Here is a 23,738-nt window from a genome sequence, read left to right as displayed (position 1 = left end):
AATCTTAAAGAAATATATAAATACTAGTTATGATAATGTTCCTCGCGTGTGTCTCTACAATCCATTTATAATTTTAATTCTTTCAAAAATCATTGTATTCCAAGGTTTTCAGTATCATTGGGAGGATATTGATGTTAAAAATCCTAAAGACAGAAATTCTGGAAAAAAAAAATCACCTGAGGGATTTGGTAGACCTGGCCCAATGAGTCAGCAGGATGATATCATAATCAAATGGGCTAACACAAACTCAGGCCACATAAAGGAGACAGAGTTTCCCAGAAGGGAGACATGAGAGGTCCTCAGTGTTCTACCCTAATCTATAATGGTGTGCTCAGTCCCAAGCCCTAGGATTTAAGAAGGACATCAATAAATTGGACAACTTCCAGAAGCGGGCAATCAGATTAGTGATATATGAGGAGCAATGGCAGGAAGTGAGAATATTTAACCCAGAAAGAAAAAAAAATTAAGAGGGCCACACTAGCTATCAAGTATTGCAGGAGCGGACATGAGGAAGATGGCCTAAACTCCGTTTGAGCACAGACAGCAGAACCAGGAATAATGAGAGGAAGCAGGAAAGAGGCAAATTTAGGCCAGAGGTTAAGACAACATTTCCTCGACATGAAAGCCAGCCTGTGTGAGATGAGCTGCCTCTGTAGAAGGTAGCTTCCCTCTCCCAGAAGGGGTCTAAGTAGAGGCTGGGCAACCATTTGGCCAGTACAATATAGGGGGGACTTCTTTCTGGCCCAACTTGAAGTAAATGCTCTTTCCTAACTCTGCAATGTTGTGATTCTCCCATGGCATCTTTGCACTAGTGGGAATTTGGGGTATCATTGGAAGGGATGTATAATTTCCTAAATGCAATCTGGAGAAAGCTGACAAGTGTTAATTAGGGGCAATGAGGGATTTTGCTTCTCCATGCCCATGAGGATTGCTAAATCAGGAGGCTTGGCAGAACCTTGCTATGTCAGTGCTGCTATGTCAGCTTGGTGAACACAAGCACATGCAATGAAAATCCTAAGGCTTTAGAAAATCATGCTGACTCTGGCAAATCATCAACTCCCCCAAACCCTCTGTATTTTGGCAGATTGCTTGACTCCGAACCCCTGCCCTCCACTAGCTGGTCCAGCTACGTCAGCCTCGAAGCTCAGGTATCTGCAGCCAATAGCCTCGTTCTACCTCCACAAGTGATGCTTGTTTTTCTCTTCCCATGTGAGGAGTACCCTGATTTCCAGAGCACCCACAAGGAGCTGTCTAATAAGTACTTTGTAATTACATAGATTGCTCTTGATTCAAACAAGGGCCAATGGTGTCGGTGACTGGGAAAACGACACCTGAGCTCAAGGACTTTGCATTCTAATGGAGGAAACAATACAGATCTGAGAATCATAGACAAGGAGGGTGATTTGATTAATGTTCTCAGAGAAGGAGATGGAAGTGGGGACAGAAGGAAAATGATAGAGTAGACTGCAATCCTGTATTAGCCAGCTAGTAACAGTGATAAAGATGAGGCAGTAAGAGGTGAAGATGAATCTATAGAGGACAGAAGTAAGTGGTACAGTTCCTCCTTTAGGAAGCTAGTTTGAAAGGAGGAAAAATCAGACAAAGAGAGGAAAATGGGCAATTTCAATTACATAATATTGCAAAGTTTTTGCATTAAAACCTAGAATTAGAGGGGAAACAGTGAACTTCACAGCAAATTTTTCAGATAAAGGCAAAGATTTATAGAATACTGTTATGAATAAATAAGAATAGGAGCAATAGATAGTTCTAAAAATAATAAAGACAAGCAACTGATATCCATATGCAAAAAGGCTGATTCACTAAAAGGAGAAATGTACATTTAAATTCTGACTTTTACTCTTCAAATTAACAAAAACAAAAGGCCAATTACTGGAGTGGCTATAGAAGGATGTCCCACTGATGTACTATGGGTAGAGCTGTGAATTTCCCCAATCAAGCAGTTTGGGTAAACCCAAAGTAATTAAATTGTACATTCTTTTTTTTCTAGTATTCTTTATTTTTTTATTAAAGCTTTTTTTATTTACAAAACATATGCATGGGTAATTTTTCAACACTAATCCTTGCAAAACCTTCTGTTCCAAATTTTCCCCTCCTTTCCCCCATCCCCTCCCCTAGATGGCAGGCAGTCCAATACATGTTAAATATGTTAAAATATATATTCAATCCAATATATGTATACATATTTCTACAGTTATTTTGTTACTGTGCATTCTTTTTGACTCAGTGATATCACTACTGGTCATGCACCCTAAAAGGAAAAGGTAGAAGGAAAGGGCCAATATGCATAAATATTAGCGTATTCACTTTTCATCTCAGCAAAGAACTGTGCCCATCATGTGAAGGACAGTTGAAAGCATTATGCCATACAAACATAATAAAATATTATATTACACCAAATAAAGGAAACAAAGGGAGAGAAACTGAAGATATCTGTGGAGATTTCTCTGAATTGATGTTAGTAAAGTAAGCATAACCAGGAGAACAATGGATACAATACTATAAATGCAATAAAAATATGAAAGATATAAAAACTCTGATCAATGGAATGACCACTTCTAACTCTAGAAGAATGATGATCGTGATGAAACCTGCTTCTTACCTATGGGCAGAGAAATAGTGGATTATAACTAGAGAATAACACTTCCATTTATAGACATGACCAGGATGTGACTCTCTTTTGCTTAACTAAACTTATTTTTTATAAAGAAGGACTTTGTGAGCAGAAAGATAGAGTGATGCAAGGAAAGTTATAATGATGTCCAAAATTTAAAAAAAAAAAGAAAAAAAGTGTTGATGAAACATATTCAAATACAATGAAAAGAGTAAGAGAAAACTCAAAAGGGGGTGAGACCAACAGAGCAATAGTAACAGTACCTTTTTTATTACATGTAGTACATATTTTAAAAACCATCGTATATAATAAAGATAGCTTCATATCTGATTTTTTTATTATTCTTCACATATGGAAACATTAAGGTTTGTTGATGTTCTGCACATTTATAGTACAAAAAAAAAAGTTTTCAATATCTTTTAACATCCAGTCTTTCAATGAGTCTATGCATTCAGCTTTAGTACTTGTCATTCTAAGACCTTTCAATATTTGAAATGAGTATCTGCCATTTAAAGAATCTCAAGAGGAGTTTAATGGATGTCTAGTTCCTTTATCACAGATGCCTTTTCAATGTTTAGAAGAGTAAGCAAAGTAAATTTGTACCACCACTCCCCTAATTACTTACATATATGTGTCCTAGTGAGTGAACTCTTCAAAGAAACTTTTGGGTGAAAATAGGTCTGGGCAAGTTTTTTTTTTTTAAACAAAAGTAACTAGAAAAAGTTTCCATGTAGAAGTAATGAACTTTCTTTTCAAAGAGTAACCTACTAAAACCTCAAACATCTGAAATAAATTGTCACAACCCTATTTTTTAAATGTCATGATAGACAGTAAAACAATTAAGTGAATACAACTAATTAAAACCAAATTACTAAATCGATAATGTAATTTACCCCAAACTAAAACTCACTCTGAGAGAGGTAAAATACTTAGATCTGACAAGGCAAGTTTGGATCTCAATTAGGCAATAAGGTGACATTTGCCACAGGAAAAAGCATAACAATTAAAAAAAACAAAACAAAACAAAACAAAAAAAAACCCTCTCTTTTCAAATGTAAGATTGGGAAGGTAAAATAGAATGCTCTCTGAATATAGGCAGAGTTTTAAGAATGAACGACATGAACCGTTTTTCTATGGTTATCTCATAACAACCTACATTTTCCTGGTTTGAGGAAAAGGAGTCAGTAAAAATAATACCCTATATTTCACATAAAAAGAGCTAAAAAACGAAGAAGAAAAACAAATACATTGCAGCATGGCTGCCTCATCTGAATTCTCAGGTAGCGAAGTAGGGCTAGCAAGGGCCTGAGTTGAGTAAAATGAGTGAGAGTGAGAGAGAGAGAATGTGTGTGTGTGTGTGTGTGTGTGTGTGTGTGTGTGTGTGTGTGTGTGTGTATGTATGTGTGTGCGTGTGTGTATTTTTTTCCTGGGTTTCAGTATCACCAGAGGTTTAGCTGCTGCTGAAGCAACCATGTAACACTAGAAGTCCCCTATCACCTAGCTCTATCCAAGGAAGGAAACCTTCTAGCATTAGGTGTGGGGCACCATGTCTTGTGCACAGAGGACCCCTGTTGAAATACACAAAGGGCATATGGGGCAGGGAGTGATTAGGTATTTAATAACAGGCTTGGTCAGACTGACAGAGAGCAGTAAGGCTGGGGGAAACAAGACTCTTAAAGACTGCTTTAGACAAAAACAAAAGGCAAAGCTCTTTATAATTATATGGGTGACAATATCTTAAATATAACCAGAACTTCAGAAATCATGGAATAATAAACCTGAAATGGACTTTATTTAGAAATTATCAGGCTCAAAGCCTGCATTTTTCAAATGAAGAAACTGAAGCCAAGAGATGGGAATGGACTTTCTCAGGATCACACAGCAAACAAATTGGAGGGCTAAGACATGAACCCAGGACTTCTGGCTCTTTGGAACACAGGTTCAGTGGTCTTTCCATTATGTGTCCTCTACCTTACTTCTAGTAAGTTATACTGAACTGAATGTTAAAATGCATTATCACTGAGCTCTGGAAATAAGTGCAACTAGTCATGAGAAGAACCATGAAGGAAAAATGAATTATGTTTCATCAGATTTATGTTAAATTAACTGGAATTTATTCCTGATGTTTGAAAACTCTAAACCATGTATGGCATCTATAGTAACTCTATAACTAGAGCTTTACTAATGTTAAAATTAACATTGTAATCAAATGTTTAAAGAGAACAAACCATTTCTGGACTATCTCAGACAAGAGGGTCATCTATACTTTGTTTATTAGGGTGGAATAAGGGAGGTTAGCTTCAGAAAAAGTCACTCAGTAGCACTGAAGTATTAACAAAGAGAAGAGGGATCCTAATTGGTCTCCTTGGCCTATATGACTTGCAAAGAGGTGAAATTTAATGTTATATAAGTAGAAACTTACTTGAACTGTGCAAAAGGAAAATGGTCAGCCCCAAAAGGCTGCCCTCCAGTTCTCACAAGTATCTTTATGGAAAAGCTGGATGGCCACATTTATGGAAATATGGGGGGGAAGGAGACAGTTCTTCATCAGATGCCTATTAGAGAGGATGGTCTCTGAAGATCCTTCCAAGTCAGGCATCCTGACATTCTAGGCCACATCAAATGGAGATTTCTATTCAGTTTTGCTTGGATTTTTACTTGGCCCACTCAAAGTCTCAAAAAGTCATTCGACAATTTTGTGGACTTGGAGGATGATATTATAAAGACACAGTCCTATCCGCTAAGTAATTAAAAACTGAAGCAATTCTGCACTATGTAGAAATGAGGTTGAATAAGAGTCCTTTTCCCTCATTCATCATTTATTTTTGGTCAGTTGTAACTGCTTTTTCCATAGCAGGTCTTAATAAATTTCCCTTAAAATATCCCAACAAAATAAACAGTTTCTAATTAACTTGTCTCTTCATAGTAAAGCCTTTGCATTTTTGTTTTAGCTTGCCGTTCATTACATCCTGCGTACACATACAGAAGGCAGATGGTTGACAGAGAGACGAGATAAGAAAAGACATGTTTGTCTACCTTCCAGAAGTGAGGGTTTCTAATTAATTTTGCTTTTACTTTGCAGATGTCACTTGAGGTGAGCTTTCCAATTGGCAGGCTAGCTGATGAAGATTCAACCAACATTCCCAGTTCTTTTTGGCATTCTTGCAGATAGTTCAATGTTGTAACAAGCAAGAAAGTTTTTTTTTTTTTTTAAATGCAAATGCTGATTAAATTCTTATTAGAAGGAGCCGTGCAGCCTCCTGAGCCTTCTGTTGCAATACATAGTTTATTTCAGATGCCTTTACTCCAACGTGCTCAAGGTTTCAGAATAATATATATTTATGTGTTGTGACTACAAGTGGAAATCGATGTGATATCATCATGGAAAAGGCCTATTTTTTGACAAATCTGATGCCCATCTTTTGTTAATTACCATAAGGAGTGCATAATAAATGAAAATGAATCATCTCCGGTCTAATCAGTGTGATTTCACTTTCTTTGCAAATTCACAAAAAAGCTTCCATTGGATTCAACAGCATTTGTAAATGTGCCAGAGTATAGAACATACTTTTCTTACGGTAGCCCTGGACATTATCTATAGCTTGTAAAAGTTTCTGTCTTTTCTACAAAGGGTGCTCAGAAATAATTATTTCTAAAAGCATCTAAGAAAACCAGGGTATTACTAAGTCTAAGCTATCAATGTCTACACACAAGAACACCCTTACTCATTCTTCTTTGTGGTCATGTTCTCTATCCCTCCCTCTCCCTCCTCCTCTTCTTTTTTCTCTTTCCCTTCTCCCCCTGTCCCATTCATATATGTACATTCACACACATATATGTACACTCTTACACAAACATCTTTTTTCCTTCCTCACGTATCCAAACTTTATGAACAGAACCAGAAAACCCTATACACAGGTCCCTAGCACAAATGGAATTGATTTTCATATCTGTTTTCCTTTTCCTTTTCCTCTTAAAAAAGAGAAGTGCCGTGGGCTTGATCAGCAGTGCCCTACCTAGCTCCCTGCCCAGTTGTACTGCTGACTGATTTGATACACTTAGTCCCCTATATGAGCCTTCCTAGATCCCAGGATCATTCCCCTATCTTCTATTGCTTAGCAGGGCAGTGGGGCAGAGAGTCATCCATCCAATCCATTTTCTTAAACATTTATTGTCTTCAGGGCTATCCCAGGATTAGGTCACTGAGGGAATAAAAATAAGTACATAATATAAGAGTCTCTGCTAATAATCTAACTGGTCTAGATTTTCTAGTACCTAGATAAGCCCATAACCTATGCCTCCTGCTATCAACACTTCTCTGTTAATGAAAAAGAAAAAGGGTGGGGGGAGGAAATGGCCACCTTCAGGGAAGAAATAACAATTTAATTTTAAAACACTCTTGAGAGTCATATAGTCATTAAATCAAATGGAATCAACAAATATTTATTGAGCGCCTACTAGGTATGCTGTGATGGATAACAGTAAACAGAAACCATCTTACAGATACTTAATGTAAATGTGAGATCTATCTGTTAGTGTGTGTGTGTGTGTGTGCGTGTGTGTGTGTATGTGTGTGCATACACCTACTATACATGTGTGATCCTATGCATTTACTGAGAGAAAAAAAATCACTGTGGGGGCAGGGCAGACAAGTTAGATATATAAGGAGGCTAATAGAGAAAAGAGGAGGAAAGTGTGAACAAATAAAATTAGAAACTGTTTTATAGGGGAAAGAACATTTTATTTGGAGTCAGAAGACCTAGATCTTAAATTTCCTCTGCTATTGATTAATGGTGTGACCTTGGACAAGGATTCTTTATTTCTCTGGGCCTCCGTTTACTCATCTATAAAATTAAAAAAAAGTCTCTTTCAGCTCAAAAATCTCAGGTACTATGCCTGGGGGAAAGAACTAACAAGTTAATCAGAGAAAATATTAAGTGAATAAAGGCAGTGACTAAAGGACCCAAAACTGAGAACTACAGCCAGGCTGAAAATCAAGGCAAGGAACCCAAAATTACCCATTTACAATCACACAATGACTTAAGGAAAATCAAGGGATTCGATCTCCTCTGATCAGCCGTACCCAAAATTCATGGGAAACAGCGGAGCACAATCTAAGGCGGCAGCCATGACTGTAACTGCTTCAGAATGGTCAGAAATGGGATTGAACTGATTAGAATCAGTTTGAATCCTTCTGAAATGCTTGAAATGGGCTTGAACTGATCTGAGCCAGGTAGAGTGGGCTTACACCCAATGAGCTTGTTTAAACTTTTAGGATTGGAATGAACTAATTTAAAGCTGTCTCAGTTGGATATAACTGATTTGAACAGGACAGAATGGACCTGTTTATAACCATTACTCTCCATTAACACATCAGGAGGGACAAGAGAAGCACTGAAAAAGGAATTGAAGATCAAGGGCCATCTGTACTATAAAAGTTAGTCCCCATTATTGACGAGTTCCCAGATCCATTGAAATACTGAAATACCAAGAGATCACAATTTATCACTTTTCATTTTCATCCCTGAGAGTTAGGCCCAGTGAGGATTGTCTATTGGAACAGAAACAGGGTCAGAAGATTGGGTAAGAGACCAAATCATGGAGTCCTGTCAGACCAAGGGGGGCACTTAAAGCTGGGATGGGGAGAAGGTGTCTGATGTAGAAACTGGGTAAAAATAAAGACAGACTTCACAACTTTTCAAAGGGATGACCATGATTCTTCCACAGGGAAGGGATTTGGTGGACATAGAATTTATTAAGATCAATAGTGATATAAGACAAATTAAAGAAAAGCATTAAGTCCTTCAATTCGTTCTAGTGCATTATGAGCACTACATATAAATCAATTCTTTCAAGAAGAGTTAAGGCCTCTGGGTAAGGAAGTCACCAATCCATTTGCCTAATGTTTTAAAGGATTTAAAATTTTTTTTTTCTTTTACCATCTTTGGGTAGACAATCTGAACCAAGTGTGAACATTTACTCTTTATCCTAATGAAAACTTGTGGTCAACATGCCTTGTTAACAGAGTAGAAACTCAAATTAGACAATCAGGAGCATAGGAGTCTACTAGCATTCCACCTCCAGAAGCAAGTCAGGAAACCTCTGGAGTAGGAAAAACCAAAAGGAAAGGTACCCTTTCTTAACATGAACTCAACTATGCTTTGAAACCATCAAAAGCAAAGGTTGATCAAAGAGGCCATGCTGATGGCCCCAGAGCATAAGCTGGCAACATCACATACAGGTTCACATATCCTAATCAATCAGGCTGATTTTTAATTAATCCTAATTGTCTTATTATGGTTCCTTGCAAACAACAACACGGCAGGCAGGGATCCCCAAGCAGTTTAATTGACTTAATCAGTTTCTTAATAATCCTTCTTCAGATTTTTGAACTAACCTTCAATTCATTTAAATAAGTACAGAAGTAGGGCTCTGGAAAAAAGTTAACTCATTAAGGTCAGAAGTCAAAATTCTCAAAGGCCAGCTTTTGTATTTCTAAAATTCCAAAATTAGGAGAGGTTGGTAGATTTAAATCTGGTCAATTTAGTGCCAAAGGAGTAGAAATCTGAAAAGAGAAGACAAGGTTGATGCAGTTCTCATCTCCTCAATCTTCCTATGCTCCTATGGACCAGTACCACATATTATCATGATCTTCCCTAGTCAACAGTCTACTCTATCAGTGGAACTCATCATTGAATGCTCTGTCTTTTTCACTCCATCACAATACTTTCCTTCTCTTCTACCTGCAAAAACATTTAGGAATAGTATTATTTCACACAATTCATGTTTGTCCCATCACTTTTTAGGGTTGACCTAAACAGTAGGCCCCAATACTCCAAGAAAATATTTCTACCCTTTTGGCATTAAATTAACTGAATTTTATATTTAATAATGCTTTCATAATTTATAATGAGTGTGTCTATTCATGACTGTTTAGAGAGGCTTAGAATGGTGTCTTTGTAAGAGATTTCAGATCCCTTTATTTATCATTATAAAAATATCCACTATCTCTAACAATCAAAGCTCTACAATTTGGATCAATCTACTTTCCTCAGAGATAGTATACATACATACAATTATATATACAGTTATAACCCATCTCCATGCCTCTGCACTGACTCCCTGCCTGGAATGTACTTTTGCCTCACCTCCATATGGTTTTCCTGGATTTCTGTAACAGTATCGTCCCTTGGTTGTCTTCCTACCTGTCTGACCACCTTTTATTGTTCTTTGCCAAATCATCATCCACCTTGAAGCTCTAGCCGTGGGTGAACCCATAAAGCTCTTGCCTGGCTCCTCTTTTCTAACTATATTCTCTTCCCAGGTGACCTCATCAGCTCCCATGGGTTTAATTATCATTTCTCTGCAGATGACACCCCAACCTATATTTTGAGCCCAAGTTTTTCCCCCTAAGAACCAGTCCCAAAATACCAGCTGCCTATTGAAATCTCATATGAAGTCCGAAATACATCGCAAACTCAACATGGCCAGAACATGACTCTCCATAAACCCTTTAGTTGGTTTGAGTTCTGGGTAACCGTTTCATTTCTTTAACATCTTGGCCATAAATGAAGAGTGTATAACTTAGCATAATTAAACAATAATTTTATTAAACGTCTCGTATGAATTTTATTAAGTATTTCCTATGTGAAAAGCAAAACAGCCCCTGCTAACAAAGAACTCACTTTCTACTATATGTGTAAAATTAGAGAATGCAATTCCAGTTAAAGACCATTTAGTTATTAAGATAGTTCCAAGGAAGTGAAAGGTATATTTTCTGCTATTCATCCATATTCTCCAAGGACATAAACTACTTTCTCAGCACAGGTTTGCCATCTCTTTCATAAAGGCTACCTTTTGGTAAATTTCTGTTGCAATGTGTGAACATCAGAGCCAGGAGATACAGTAAAGTTATGGGGCCGGCACAGTGTAGTTTATACCATTCTAAGACCTGTACAGAGAAGTCATGTGAAACAAAATTAAAGGGAACAAATGGCTGTTATTGACTGGAAAAAATTCATTAGGCTGGCCTATTTCTGAGCCTTTGGGTCATCTGGATTGTTCATAAAATAAGCAGGAGTCTAGTGTGAAAGCAGGGAAAATGTGACGTGGGAAGGACACCACTGCATCATCTGGGATTCCTTGGGAGAAATTCCCTTTTGGTTTGTGACTCTCAGTTTCTTCCCAAATATTCTGAGCTGCAGAGAGGCAGCTGGAGAAGTTTGGCTGCGGGTGCCTCTCCAGGAGATCCCTTCTCTGGTCCTTGGGTGATAGTAAAGTGACATTCTGTTAATGGCTGAGCGTGTGAAAAGAAGGCAGTATCAACATCTGCATTTCTAATTCAGTGCTGGTTTGAGAAGTGGGGAGTCCAAATATAAATAGGGAGCTCGATTCTAAAGAGTTAAAGGATGCATTTTTAATTTACCCATCAGCACTCTGAAAGGACTAACAATATTTACACTGTGCTTTGTTAGGAATTAACTTAATAGGCATATATATTAGAGAACATGTTTTCAGATTATTTAAAAAACAAGATATAACTTCAAAGTGGCTTCAAATGCAGTCCAAGTTTAAAAGCTAGAGATGAAAAAGTGTTTCACAATTTAAAAAAAGAAACCTGTAAATCCAGTGTGCATCCAAGAAGGAGAAAAGCTCTGAGAACTTCAATTGTCATTTCAGCGGTTAGTTAGCATCTCAACTCCCCTGACATCCTTCTCTTACAGGATTGTGGTGACCCAAGGAACTCAAAGACTGTTTCTGGCAAGTTCTACCAAACTGGAAAGGTTCCAAGGGCCTTGCAACAGAATGCACATATTACTGGAAGTCTGGAGAAACTCATTATCAGACTGCTGTATCAGTCAGATGGTGATTTGGGGGTATTGTTATTTTTAGAACTTACTAGAGGCAGCTAGATGGCACAGTGAATAGAAGGCCAGGCTGGCTGTCAGGAAGACTTCAGTTGAAATCCAACCTCAACACATTCACTACCTGTGTGATCCTGGCAAGTCACCTAGTCTCTGTCTGCCTCAGTTTCTGCATCTGCAAAATAGGTATAATAATAGAACTTAGCTCACAGGATTGTCAGGATAAAATTTATAAAGTTACTTAGCACAGAGGATATGCTTAACAAATATCTGTTGCCTTCCTTCATGAAATGAGCAGAGAGAGGCTGTTATCTTTTTTTTTTTTTAGAGGCAAAGTCTATATCAATGATGTTAAGAACATTTGAGAGAATTAGAATATAAATAAATATTGCCAATTTTACTTCACCATGACATTTTAGTTTCAATTTTTTTAATGAGTTTCAAATTCCCAGTAGTATTTAACTCTCTTATTAAATATATTCCATCTTTTCAAAAGATGCCTGTTAGCCTGACTTACGGCAGAACGAAAAATCTTTTTAAATTCAGATTTCTTAATATTGGTACCTTACATATAAAAAAGAAATCAGTTCAAGAAGTTAATCTGTTTTAAGAATAAAAATTATGTTCTTACGAAGTTCATTCATTTGGATAACATATTGGACAGAACTCTTAGGAAAGCACAGAGTGAGAATGAGCCATCACCCTTAGAGCTGATCTGGATTCTCTCAATGATCGGTTCATCAATTCATGAATATTTCTGATCATCATCTCTCTTGGTAATACTCTCATGTCACACGGAACAAGGAATTAAAGAACAATCATTGCCCATGTTCTCTTGACAAAGGCTGGATAAATAGGGAAATGTGAGTATCTGACTGCCTCTTTCTTGGCCCGCTATAATCAGCCAGCTAGTCCAGCAGCACTTCATTTTACTCGCCCACCATCTCACCATCCATTGTCTCCATCCTATCCACTATCCCCTTTCCAATCAGAGACCGAGTTTTAATCAAAACTGCCACTGCTACTGGGAAGAGTGTGTTAATTTAACCCCCAGAAGACTCCATAATAACCTGTGAAGCCTAAAGACTGGCTATATGTGTTGTTTCTACCATGAAAATGTAAGTTCCATGACGGTGGGGTCTTCTTGCTTTTATTTCGGTATAACTAGAGCTTAAGATCGGACTTGGTACATAGTAAACACTTAATACATGCTTTTTCATTAATTTAGATAGATAGACAGATAGAAAGATAGATCATTTATTAAGCTCTCACTCGTAGTATCATCGATTAAGAGCTCGAAGAGACCTTGGGAGTAATCTAGTTTTGTTTGGCTTGTGAAACTGAACAAATCTCTTGTTTGATGCCTAATTGTACTTTAGAACAGAGAGGCACATTCAGCACAATTTCACAATTTTCCCATCAATGCTGACATTCACTGACATCTTGGCAGCCAAAGGAAAGTAAGGAAATCTTTGCTAAAACAGTGATGCTTCAGATTCAAAAAAGTATGACTTTATCCATTCATCCAGCCTGGAAAAAAGGATGGCTTTCATTATTAGGTTACAATGGATCAAGATTTGTGTTCCCACTAATGTTGTCCTCATTTCCATTTATATTAAACTGGTATTTGTTTTTTCAAGGAGGCACATGAATGAGCAGAGCCCGGCCCAATCTCTGTTTGTTCAGCTTCTAACATGCACAATAGCAAATGCAATCTTGTTAAGAGGCTTATTCCTCCACTAGAGAACTTCCCTGAATTGCAAGAAAGTTCGAATTTGCTTCTGTGGGTTATGTGTTTGTGTGGCAGAATGAATAGAAGAATTTTTTTTTTATTTTTTAAAAAACTTTTTTTTTTTTTAACTTGCAGTAATAAATTGCCTCTGACTGCTTGATTTCAAACATCCTTTGCCCATTCCATTACACAGCTGGGAACAAATACCTTCATTTCGACAATAGGGAAGTCAAGTTCCTCTGACAAACAACAGCTGGAATGTCAGTGAAATCCCACCTCTTATAACTTACAAGGCCAATTTGTCACTCAAACAGCTCCCTGAAAGCAAACAATGCTTTGCTTTGATGACGGTGAATTCAGTTTAAGTCAGGTAACAAGGCATTAACACAGAGCCATAAACTTCCCTTTGCTAACAAATTACCGTTTGACATACACAAGGAACATTTTTTTTTCTCACAGAAGGTTCAGATGAGAGATAGTGTGGCATAGTAGGCCCAGACTGGTCCTGGTGTCAAGAAAACTTGGGTTCCCCTCATAGCTCTTACACATAGTGACCTTGGGACCCTGGACAAATCATTTCACCTCGCAATAGCCTAGGCAACTTTCTGAAACTAATGAGTTTTTTCAGTTAATCCACAACGGGAGTAAATGGACTACTTCATACATGCTTTTTCATTCATTTAGACAGACAGACAGACAGATAGACAGACAGACAGACAGACAGACAGACAGATAGATAGATAGATAGATAGATCATTTATTAAACTTCACTCAATTAATGATGATACTTCAAAATCCTAAGTCACTCAAGAGCAGATACACACATGTTCTGGGGGAAAAGGCTGCTATATTAGCTATAGTGCCATGCTGGAAGCTAGAATACCCAGACTCTAAACTATCTCCAAACTACCAACTATCAACTACCAAAGTGTGTGACTTTGGACAAGCTACTTAATCTCTCAGTGACAGTGACTATTCAATCAGTGACAGAGGATTTGGGAATTCCTCACAAAGATGAAATTTTACTAACTTAAGATCTTAAGATTCAGGTCAAAACAAAATATGATAAAGACGACTAATTGTGAGTGTGATCTCAAACTGAAGATAGGAGGACTCAGAGAGAGAATCAGAGAGACAAAGAGACAGACAGACAGATAAATAGCTAGATAAAGACATAAAGAGAATTTATTAAACTCTCACTATACCAGGAACTGTGTAAAATGATGGGGATACATGGAAAAGAAGGAAGAGATTCCTGGTCATAAGGAGTTTACAATCTGGGGCAGCTAGATGGCGCAGTGGATAGAGCACCAGCCCTTAACCAGACACTTAACACTTCCTAGCTGTGTGACCCTGGGCAAGTCACTTAACCCCAGCCTGGGGGGGGGGGGGGGAAGAGGAGGAGTTTACAATCTAAAGTAGGAACACAATACATAAAGAGGAGATGAAAAGCAAAGGAGAGAGAGTCCCAAAAGGTTGGGTCATAGACCAGTGTTACAAGGTGTCTCAAAAGAATTTGCAGGCTTGAACTCATCTCCAAGTCAAGGCAAAGTCTCTTGTAATTGTAATGACAATTAAAGTAAACTAAGTTCCAAAAGGATTTAGCAAAGAACCAGGAGAAAGGAGACAAACTTATAGGACAAAGAGAGACCAGAGCTTCATGTTACTTATTTGCTAATTTTATGGCTTACAGGTAGGTTTGAGGGGTGCTCTCTCCACTATTGTCTCAGGAATTTGGTTATCACTGACCAGCAGATTATCTATCTGACAGTCAAATGTTTGTAGGACTATCCTAAGGTCAGAAGACTTTAGAATCACTGACAGATTGTTAAAACAATAGTTCTCTAAGGTCAGGGGATCTTAGGATTACTGCTATATTTCCTCTTGAAGCTGTACCCCATCAATACGACTTTTAGACAAATCGACAAATTCCATTTCTTGGAATCTTAGAGTGTAAATCTGTAACAAAGGCATAGGAATACTTGTTTACCATAGAGAGCTGTTTGGGGAAGAACAAACTATATATGTAAAAGTGAAATATAAACTGTACAACTATTCTTTTGTAAGAGGGTGACCCTCACCTTAGTAGCTCATTGAGTGCAACTAAAACATCTTATGGTCTAATACCTTTATCTGGTAGAAAGCCTCTTATGTGGAATTACAGATTCAAACAGTCAATAAATGGTGTAAACAAGACATAGATAATACTATCATATTAATCAGTTAGTGATGTGGGACTGGAGCTTAGGAGAGAGACTAGGGCTCCAGAGAGCGATCTAGGGATCACCTGCAGAGAAAAAAACAAACAAACAAAAAAACAAAAAAACAACTGAACTCATGGGAGCAGATGACAAGACAAAATAAGAATTTGGAGAGAAAAGAGGCCCTGGATAGAATCTTGGAAGATATTCATAGTGAATGAGCATGACATGAATGGAAAAAAAAAAAAAAAAAACCAGCATAGGAGACTAAAGAAGTCACAAATTTCAGTGCCTATTAAGGTACTTTCTAAGACTCTTAAGTTGCAGAGAAAGTGACAACCTGCATGGGTGGAGTGAGTTTGCTCAATTCTCTCTAACAGGGCTTTTTAAACTTTTTCCACTTGCCACAACTTTTTGCCTGAGAGATTTTTATGCAACCCCTTAGTATACAGATATATAAAACCAGGTATACAAACATCTATTAATAACAAATCATATAGAAATTTGTTAAAAATTAATTTGTTGGTATACATGTTTGCCACTTATTAAAAATGAAAGCAAATTTGCATACTAATATATAATTGTTTATTTTTGCATAAAGAATTAACTTTTGGCAAAATATTTGATCTTTTTGACTGTTGCCAATTTTTTTGCAACCCCATCATATGACCCATATTTTAAGAAGCTCTGCTCTACACCAATGAAATCCCAGGTCTAAAGCCTAGTCATTGAGTCATAGGCTTGTAAGGATCCTTAAAAAAAGACGTGGTCTAATTCCTTCATTTTGTAGAGGAGGGACTCTGGGACCAGAGAGAAGAGACTTGTCATACAAGGCATTGATGGCAGAGCCAGAATGTCAAGTCACTGAGCCCTAGAAAAGAGAGCTCCTTCTATAAGTTATTCTAATGTGGAGAAAGCAGGAGAGGAGATAGGATATGTTAGTCTGGCTAAAGTCTAGAATGATAACCCCACTTTTTTCCACAATTTATTTTATTTAAAGAAACAGAATAAGAAAAAAAAAACAGAAAAGGAATACAAAACAAAATGAAACAAAACAAAAGAGAACATTTTCATGTCCCCAGCAGAACATCAGGGAGTATTCAAAATATGTAACAACTACTTACCAGTTCAAGAAAGTATGTGTGTGTGTTACTTTTAGAAATTATATTCATGAGTGTCCATCTTTACTTCCTTGTAAAATTTTCTTTTGTTCTCTGTTGATCACCTTTTTTATTTTATTCTTTTCCCCCTTTTCCTCCCTCTACCTCCCAGAAGCAGGCTATAGTTAAGAAAGGATATACTGATATATACATATACAACATAACCCCCCACACAGACACACACACATATCTTTCCTATCCCTGCTGACTCTTTGCTTTAATTCTATTCCTAAATTGTCTTACTATTACTTAACCTCCCCCCACTCATGGATCCTTCCCTTCTCTTCTTCCCTCACCCTTTGCTTTACCCTCCCCCCATCCCTCCCTCCTTATTTCTTTATAGATTTTGGAGGGTGCTATACCCTTCATGGCATATATGTAGTGTTATGGCACCAAAATTAAAAAGAGAACAGGTTGTTGATTGGTGCTGCCCAAGCAGATTGACACCAATCCTAACCTTAACAGGGTGTTTCTTTTCCTGACCAACTATTCAAACAAGAGGGGGGTGCTAGCCAAACAACGCAGAAGTGGGAATACAACTACTTCCTCAGTCTCAACAAACACCATTCTGATTTGCTAAAAGACCTTCAGGAAAATAGCTTGCAAAATTAAGCATACCCTCCTCTGTGGTCAGCCAAAGCAGGGACATTCTCATTCTTCTCATTGGCTGGTGACAGGATGTCAACCAATTGATGCTAAGTAAGAAAGAGAAACCTGACTGCAGAAATTTGATTTTTTGGGTGTTCTTCCAAGTGTTTAGAATTCTTGATCTCATGAATGGTGACCAATCAGCAAGTTCTGTGCTTTCCCTTCTCCCTTATTTACGCAGTGGGCTGAATATATGTCTTAATGGTATTGAGAGAATTAAAGCGAAAACTCAAGAGGCAATATAGTTCAATGGAAAGAGTGCTAAATTTGACAAGGGACTTGGGTTCAAATCTCAGATCTGCAGTTTGCTATCTATGTGACCTGAGAAAAGGCACTTCTCCTTATTTTCCTCTCCTCTAAAATAACAGGCTTGTATGAAATGGCCCCAGAAACTAATTAAGTGATGGAATTCTTACACTAAAAGGAAGTTAATATCGTGCCACTTGAGCAGTGTAGTTTTTATTTTTAATTCATCTTTTCTTAATTAACAAAACATTATTACTTCAATGACCACTTATTCTACAAGTTGTTATTCAACATATGATTTATTCCATCAAGAATACTAAGATTCTATTTTCTCCTCAACGTGCTTTTTCAACAATAGAGAGAATCATATTCTTACATCATCTTGAAATGAATACTGCAATTGGAGGTACCTTAAAGAGTGAGCACATATCCCGGGATGATGTCCCAAACTGCAAGATGTTATCAGGGAGTAACAGCCTCTCAGAACCAATGTTTGAATGGGACGGGACCCCAGAGGTCATTCGATCCAACCCCTTATGTTACAGACAATGTTTCCCTTCCCTCCCAGGGCTGTTGTGGTCCAAATGAGACAATGTGTGTAAAGCATTCTGTAAACTCTAGAGTGCTGTATAAATGTCAGCTATCATCTGGATCAACTCCTACAGCTCATGGAGCAGGATGGGCTGAGCATGTCTAAGAGCAAACATAGCATTAAGGGACTCTGGAAATTAAGTTCAAGATCTTGCCCGCCCATCCTCCTTTCCAGAGATTGAAATATTGCATTCATGATTGCTTTTCTCTTGCGGAAATGAATATGCATCTTTTCAGTGACAAATCAAAAAGGTAAGAGGACCCGGTCCTACTTTAGAAGTGAAGCTCCTATTTCTGCAGCAAAAATAATGAGTAGATGTATTTATTCCCCAGACAGCCTGCAGATGCTTAATGTTGAGATAACAATAACTGTAGAGGATGTAGTCAGGAGACACAGGTGTTTTAGTCAGAACAGAAATTCTAGCTCGTTAATTCACTAGAGCAGATGAGAATATTTTGAATTTTTTAGCTCTTGCAGCTTTATGAAGGGTCAGAGGTTACTGAAAGAGAGAAATTATCTCTCTTTTGAAAGTTGGAATTTTCATAGTCACTCATACAAAAAGGAATACCTAAATAAGATTTCATTAGAATAGTTGTAATGAGCTGTAATATTTCTTTAACCACTAGAGATAGGTCATGAAAGTTGGCAGTGTACTAAAACTTTTAAATCTGATCAAAATGATGACAACTTAAGTGCAAAAAGTACTCCATTATCCATGCAGCCTAAAGAAGAATGTGCAAATTAGGGAAGAGGGACTAAGTTTCAGTCACTCAGGCTTGAGCTTATCATAAAAGACGACTGGTTGAGGGGACATCTGGTTTACAATCCAGAACTGAACAGATGCAAGATCAGAAAAATCACAGAGGTGGAAGGGTCTTCAGGGGCCATTTTGTCCATATCCAGGATGAACAAAGATTTCCTCTACAACTCCCCTAAGAAGTGGGAAGCCAGCTTTTTGCTTGAGTCCTTCCACAGTGGACATCTATGATGGATGCAGGCAAGACCACTGGATTTGTGGGTTGGAGGTCCCATCTTTTTTTTTTTCTGAGGCAATTGGGGTTAAGTGACTTGCCAAGGTTACACAGCTAAGAAGTGTTAAGTGTCTGCTGAGAAGAGATTTGAACTCAGGTCTTCCCGACTTCAGGGCTGGTGCTCTATCCACTGCACCATGTAACTGCCCTTGAGGTCCCACCTTATTTATGTGGCATACAATACAAACCACACAACACCAAGTTTGAAGGTCTAGCAAGTTTCTAGACTTTTTATGGAAATTCATTAAATACGAAATGAATAAACTCATTTCTGCCAGTCAATAATCACACAACATAAGACTGCTTTAAAAGGTGAAAACAAGACTTAAAGGGAATAGGTATACTAAATGGGAGTAAATAGCAAAATTTCAAAAGGAAACTTCCAAAATGGAAAGATTTACAAGTATCTGTAAAAATATTTCATATTATCATAAGGCTATAGTGACTTATCTATAATGTATGCAAATATACATATCATATTTTTATGACAAATTAGCTCTCCAATTATTTGATTTTCTTCTTATTCATCTTCCCTGAGAAGGATTCCTAGGGTACCATTCAGTATACTGAAGCAGTCACTTTCTAATTGAGAAAACAGCCACCAAAGTAGGTGATAAAACTTTAAAAAAAAATTATATAAATGTCAGTATTTCCTATGGTTTATAAGCAGCTTTAGCCTATCTATTAATGTCCTCCACCCAAACTAATGAAAACTGGTTAAAACTTACAGGTAACTTATGCCATCTATATAACAGGCCCAAAGTGGTACATAAAGACAGACAAGCATAACTTGCTTTCACAATAACCCTGGGAGGTAGATACTACTATTATCGTCTCCATTTGAACACTGAAGAAACTAAGGCAGACAGAGGTTAAGTAATTTACTCAGGGTCACATTGCTAGTAGATGTCTAGGCCTGGATATAAACTCAAATCTAAGTGACTCCATGGCCAGCACTCCATCCATAGTACCACTTAGCTGCCTTGGATAGATATAATAGAATTTCTAAAAGCAAATGGCCAAGATGACGGAAGGCAGGGAAAAGATTCCATATGAGGATCAGGTGAAGTAAATGGGTTGTTATCTCAAGCTTTCTTGAACTATCTGAAGAGATACCATACAGAAGCAGGATGAGACTTCTGTTGTTTGGCCCCAGACAACTAATGAGTAAAAGCTTCAAAAAGGCAAATTTCCCCTCATATCAAGGGAAATTTCCTCACCATGAAAACTCTGCTCATGTGGATTGGGTTCCCTCATGAGGGATCATATTCATCCTCACTAGAGGCTTTCAGATACAGCCTGACAAACATATATTAGGAGTGATTCTTGTCCAGGTATTGGGAAAAGATCCAGAAATAAAGAAGCTCAGATTTGGAAGAGATCTCAGAGATTCTGTAATTTGGTATCCCTCCCAGGTAAGACTACACATCTTGTAGGCAGGGCCTGTTTTCCATTGTCTTCTTATCCACCCCAATGTAAAGTATACAAGGGAAGATGTATTCGAAAATGAATGCTTGCTTTCTCTCCCAGTTCATATGCACTAATCTGTGTTTATGGATGCTCTAGCCATTGCAAAACAACATACAACACAACATTGTTTTATGAGCTATTCAAAGGGCTCAAGGATCTCATGGGCTCAACACATTTCTCTGTCATCTTTCCTGACTGAAATCTTGGACAGGTACCAAGATGGGGATGCCCATGTTCTCAAAGTTCAATTATTTTTTGTAACACTGAAAAATCAGACGCTGCCAAATCTTTAAAACAAAAGAGATTTTTTTTAAAGAGCCTTAAAATTAATGACCTGTGAAGAGCTAAATCTTTAGATAGTCATACTCTTCTAAAAATCAGATTTATTATTTTGAAACTGAAATGAACTAGCTGAATTTAACTGTGGAAGTATTATATCTTAAAAACATCATTACATTTTTTTTTGCTAAGGCAACTGGGGTTAAGTGACTTGCCTAGGCTCACACAGCTAAGAAGTGTTAAGTGTCAGAGGCCACATTTGAACTCAGGTTTTCCTAACTTCAGAGCTGGTGCTCTCTCCACTGCCCCCATCATTAGATCTTAAAACAATGAATGGATTAAGTACATGGACTATCGAATGATACTAAATGTGAGCAAATGCTCAGAAGGCCAAAAAAGAAGTGAGATGTACAGTGAAGGCTAGAAATAAAGACAGGAGCCTAGCCCAGAAGTCAGACATCAAGAGGATACATTTGAGGAATGGTGAGTGGTTTAGTATGGCTGGAGTAGGAAGCAGAATACTGGGAGGTTAGCTTGGAAAAGTTGACTGGGGTCAGGTCATAAGAATACTAGGCTAAAGATATGGCCATTATTTGGTAGGCAACAGGGAGACACTGAAGTTGATGATTGAATCTGAGGGTGAAGGATAATCAAAGCTGTGCAGGGATAGTCCAAGCTATGAAGAAAATTCTCAGTCAAATTTAAAATGCAGGCACATTCTTAAAATGCGCAGAGAGCATGTAAGCAATGGAATCTTTCTGAAAAGATTATTGATTACCCAAAGAAAAGTCAGTGTTTTTTTCTTTTCTTTTTGCTAGACTGCTTCTCCTAACTAAGCTACCTTACAATTAAATGAAGGAGGAAGACTTTTGCCTTCATTTTCCTTATATTTGTTTAATATTTATTCTTTTTAAAGGAAATCTCTATCTTGTTGGCAGAGACTATTTTCCTTTGCCTTGTTATCCTGCTGCAAGGTACAAAAGTAAACATTTAGTTTGCTAAATTTAGCCCAGGATGGGTAGAGTTTAGCAAGAGATTGCTCAGAGGAGTTGGCTACCATTACCATAGCAGGTTTGGAAAACTTTATAATAGGACTTTGATGCTCTCACTCACAAGGCAGTCCATTCCATGTTGATTGGGAAGTATCTCTTGACATCAAGCCTAAACTAGCCTCATTGCAATTTCATCCCTTGCTTCTATTTCTGCAATCTGGGGCAAAGAGAATTGTAATGCTCGGACTAGCTTTCTGGAGGTTCTTGCGACCAAATTGATCTTAGTGCAGGAGGCAGGAGAGCCACAAGGCTTGTCAAAGATAGAATGTATGTCTTCCAGTCCTTCTCAGCCCTTATATACTTTGTTGTAATTACATCATGACAGCATACTGAGTATGTGTGAACTAGAGAACCATGACCTCACCATGCTAAGTACTGAGTATATATCATCAATTCCACTGAGTTAACACCTTGTTTCAAGTATAACTCTTCAAAGTTTCTCCCTCTACACAGAACAACGATAAATTTTCTCTCATGGTACATGGACTACGTAACACCTGAGAACAGCTATCATCCCATTCCCTTTCCACCCCCAACCTCACACTGAGTCTTCTTCTTTCTTGGCTAAGGATTCCCAGTTATTTTAATCAATCCTCCTATGGCACAAACTCAATGCCCTTTAATCATCCTTGCATGATCCACTAAGATGGACTTAGCTTTTCTAAGTAATACAGTGATCCAAGACAATTCAGTAAACTAGGGTTATAAAACCTGAGATATAAAATACCATCTGCATCCAGAGAGAGAACTATGGAGACTGAATAAACTGATGCATACTATTTTTGCCTTTTGTTGTTTGCTGCTTCTTGTCTCATGGTTTTTCCTTTTTGTGCTGATTTTTCTTTCATAATGCAGTGAATATGAAAATATGTTTAAAATGATATATATATATATATAATATACACACACATATATATACACATACACACACATATGTATATATATATATATATATATATAATATACACACACATATATATACACATACACACACATATGTATATATATATATATATATATAAAACCTATACCAGACTGCTTGTCTTGGGGAGGGGAAAACTAATGGAAGGAGGAAAAACAAAATTACAATTTAAAATCTTACAAAAATGAATGCTAAAAACTATCTTTACATGTAATTGGAAAAATAAAATACTATTGAAAAAAATTTTAAAAGTATGATCCTAAGTGTGCAATCCTAAACCAAATTTCATAATGAAAAGTTGGTGCAGTTATCATGAATGAATGAAAGAGCATGCATTAAATGCTTGCTGTTATGTCACAAAAATAATATGTTATGTCACTAAAAGCTGGGGATGAAAAGAATTTTTCAAAGAGACAGTCCCTGCCCTCAAGAAGCATACATCCCACTAGTGCACCATGACGTGTATTTAAGGAATTGTGACAAGGAAAGGGAATGTTGTTCTAGGACAGGTAGAAAGGGTGGAGAAGGGGATATGTGTATCCTGGTAGGCAAATAGTAAGACATCTTGGGTGAGGGCTAGATTAATTGTGAAGGGTCTAGGATCAGCCAGTAATTAAAGTAGATTAACTGGGCTCCTTTACAGACAGATACCTATCAAGTTGTTTGGGGAAAGAGTGTAGTGATTCTCCTGGGAAGAGGAAACAGGGATTCTGGAAGACTCAGTATAGAGAGTGTCAGTCCAGATGGAGAGGAAAAAGTCAGTGGTGGAAAGCAGATGGTGAGATGGCCAATGTAGATGGAAGGGTAGCACGTGTTTTAACACGTAATATGCTATAATATGCTACATGCATCATTTTATATTTTAGAGGGAGAAATATTGGAAGTACTGAAACCTTCTGCATAATCCTT

At 37.5% G+C, this 23,738-nt stretch overlaps 1 protein-coding gene across 5 annotated transcripts in view; it reads right to left on the bottom strand.

Moving 5' to 3' along the window:
- TENM1 (teneurin transmembrane protein 1) overlaps positions 1–23,738 on the bottom strand; it is a 3,105,198-nt gene that overhangs the window by 1,904,269 nt on the left and 1,177,191 nt on the right. For 4 of the 5 annotated variants that reach the window (XM_074277949.1, XM_074277947.1, XM_074277946.1 and 1 more), the window contains exon 9: positions 11,532–11,671. The exons of the other annotated variant lie outside the window; for it this stretch is intronic. The gene's annotated coding sequence lies outside the window, so the exon portion shown is untranslated. The remainder of the gene's footprint in view (positions 1–11,531; positions 11,672–23,738) is intronic. 5 annotated transcript variants of the gene reach the window in all.

Source organism: Sminthopsis crassicaudata, chromosome X (assembly GCF_048593235.1).
Source record: "Sminthopsis crassicaudata isolate SCR6 chromosome X, ASM4859323v1, whole genome shotgun sequence".
NCBI classification, from domain to species: domain Eukaryota; kingdom Metazoa; phylum Chordata; class Mammalia; order Dasyuromorphia; family Dasyuridae; genus Sminthopsis; species Sminthopsis crassicaudata.
This window is presented reverse-complemented; position numbering and strand designations above follow the sequence as displayed.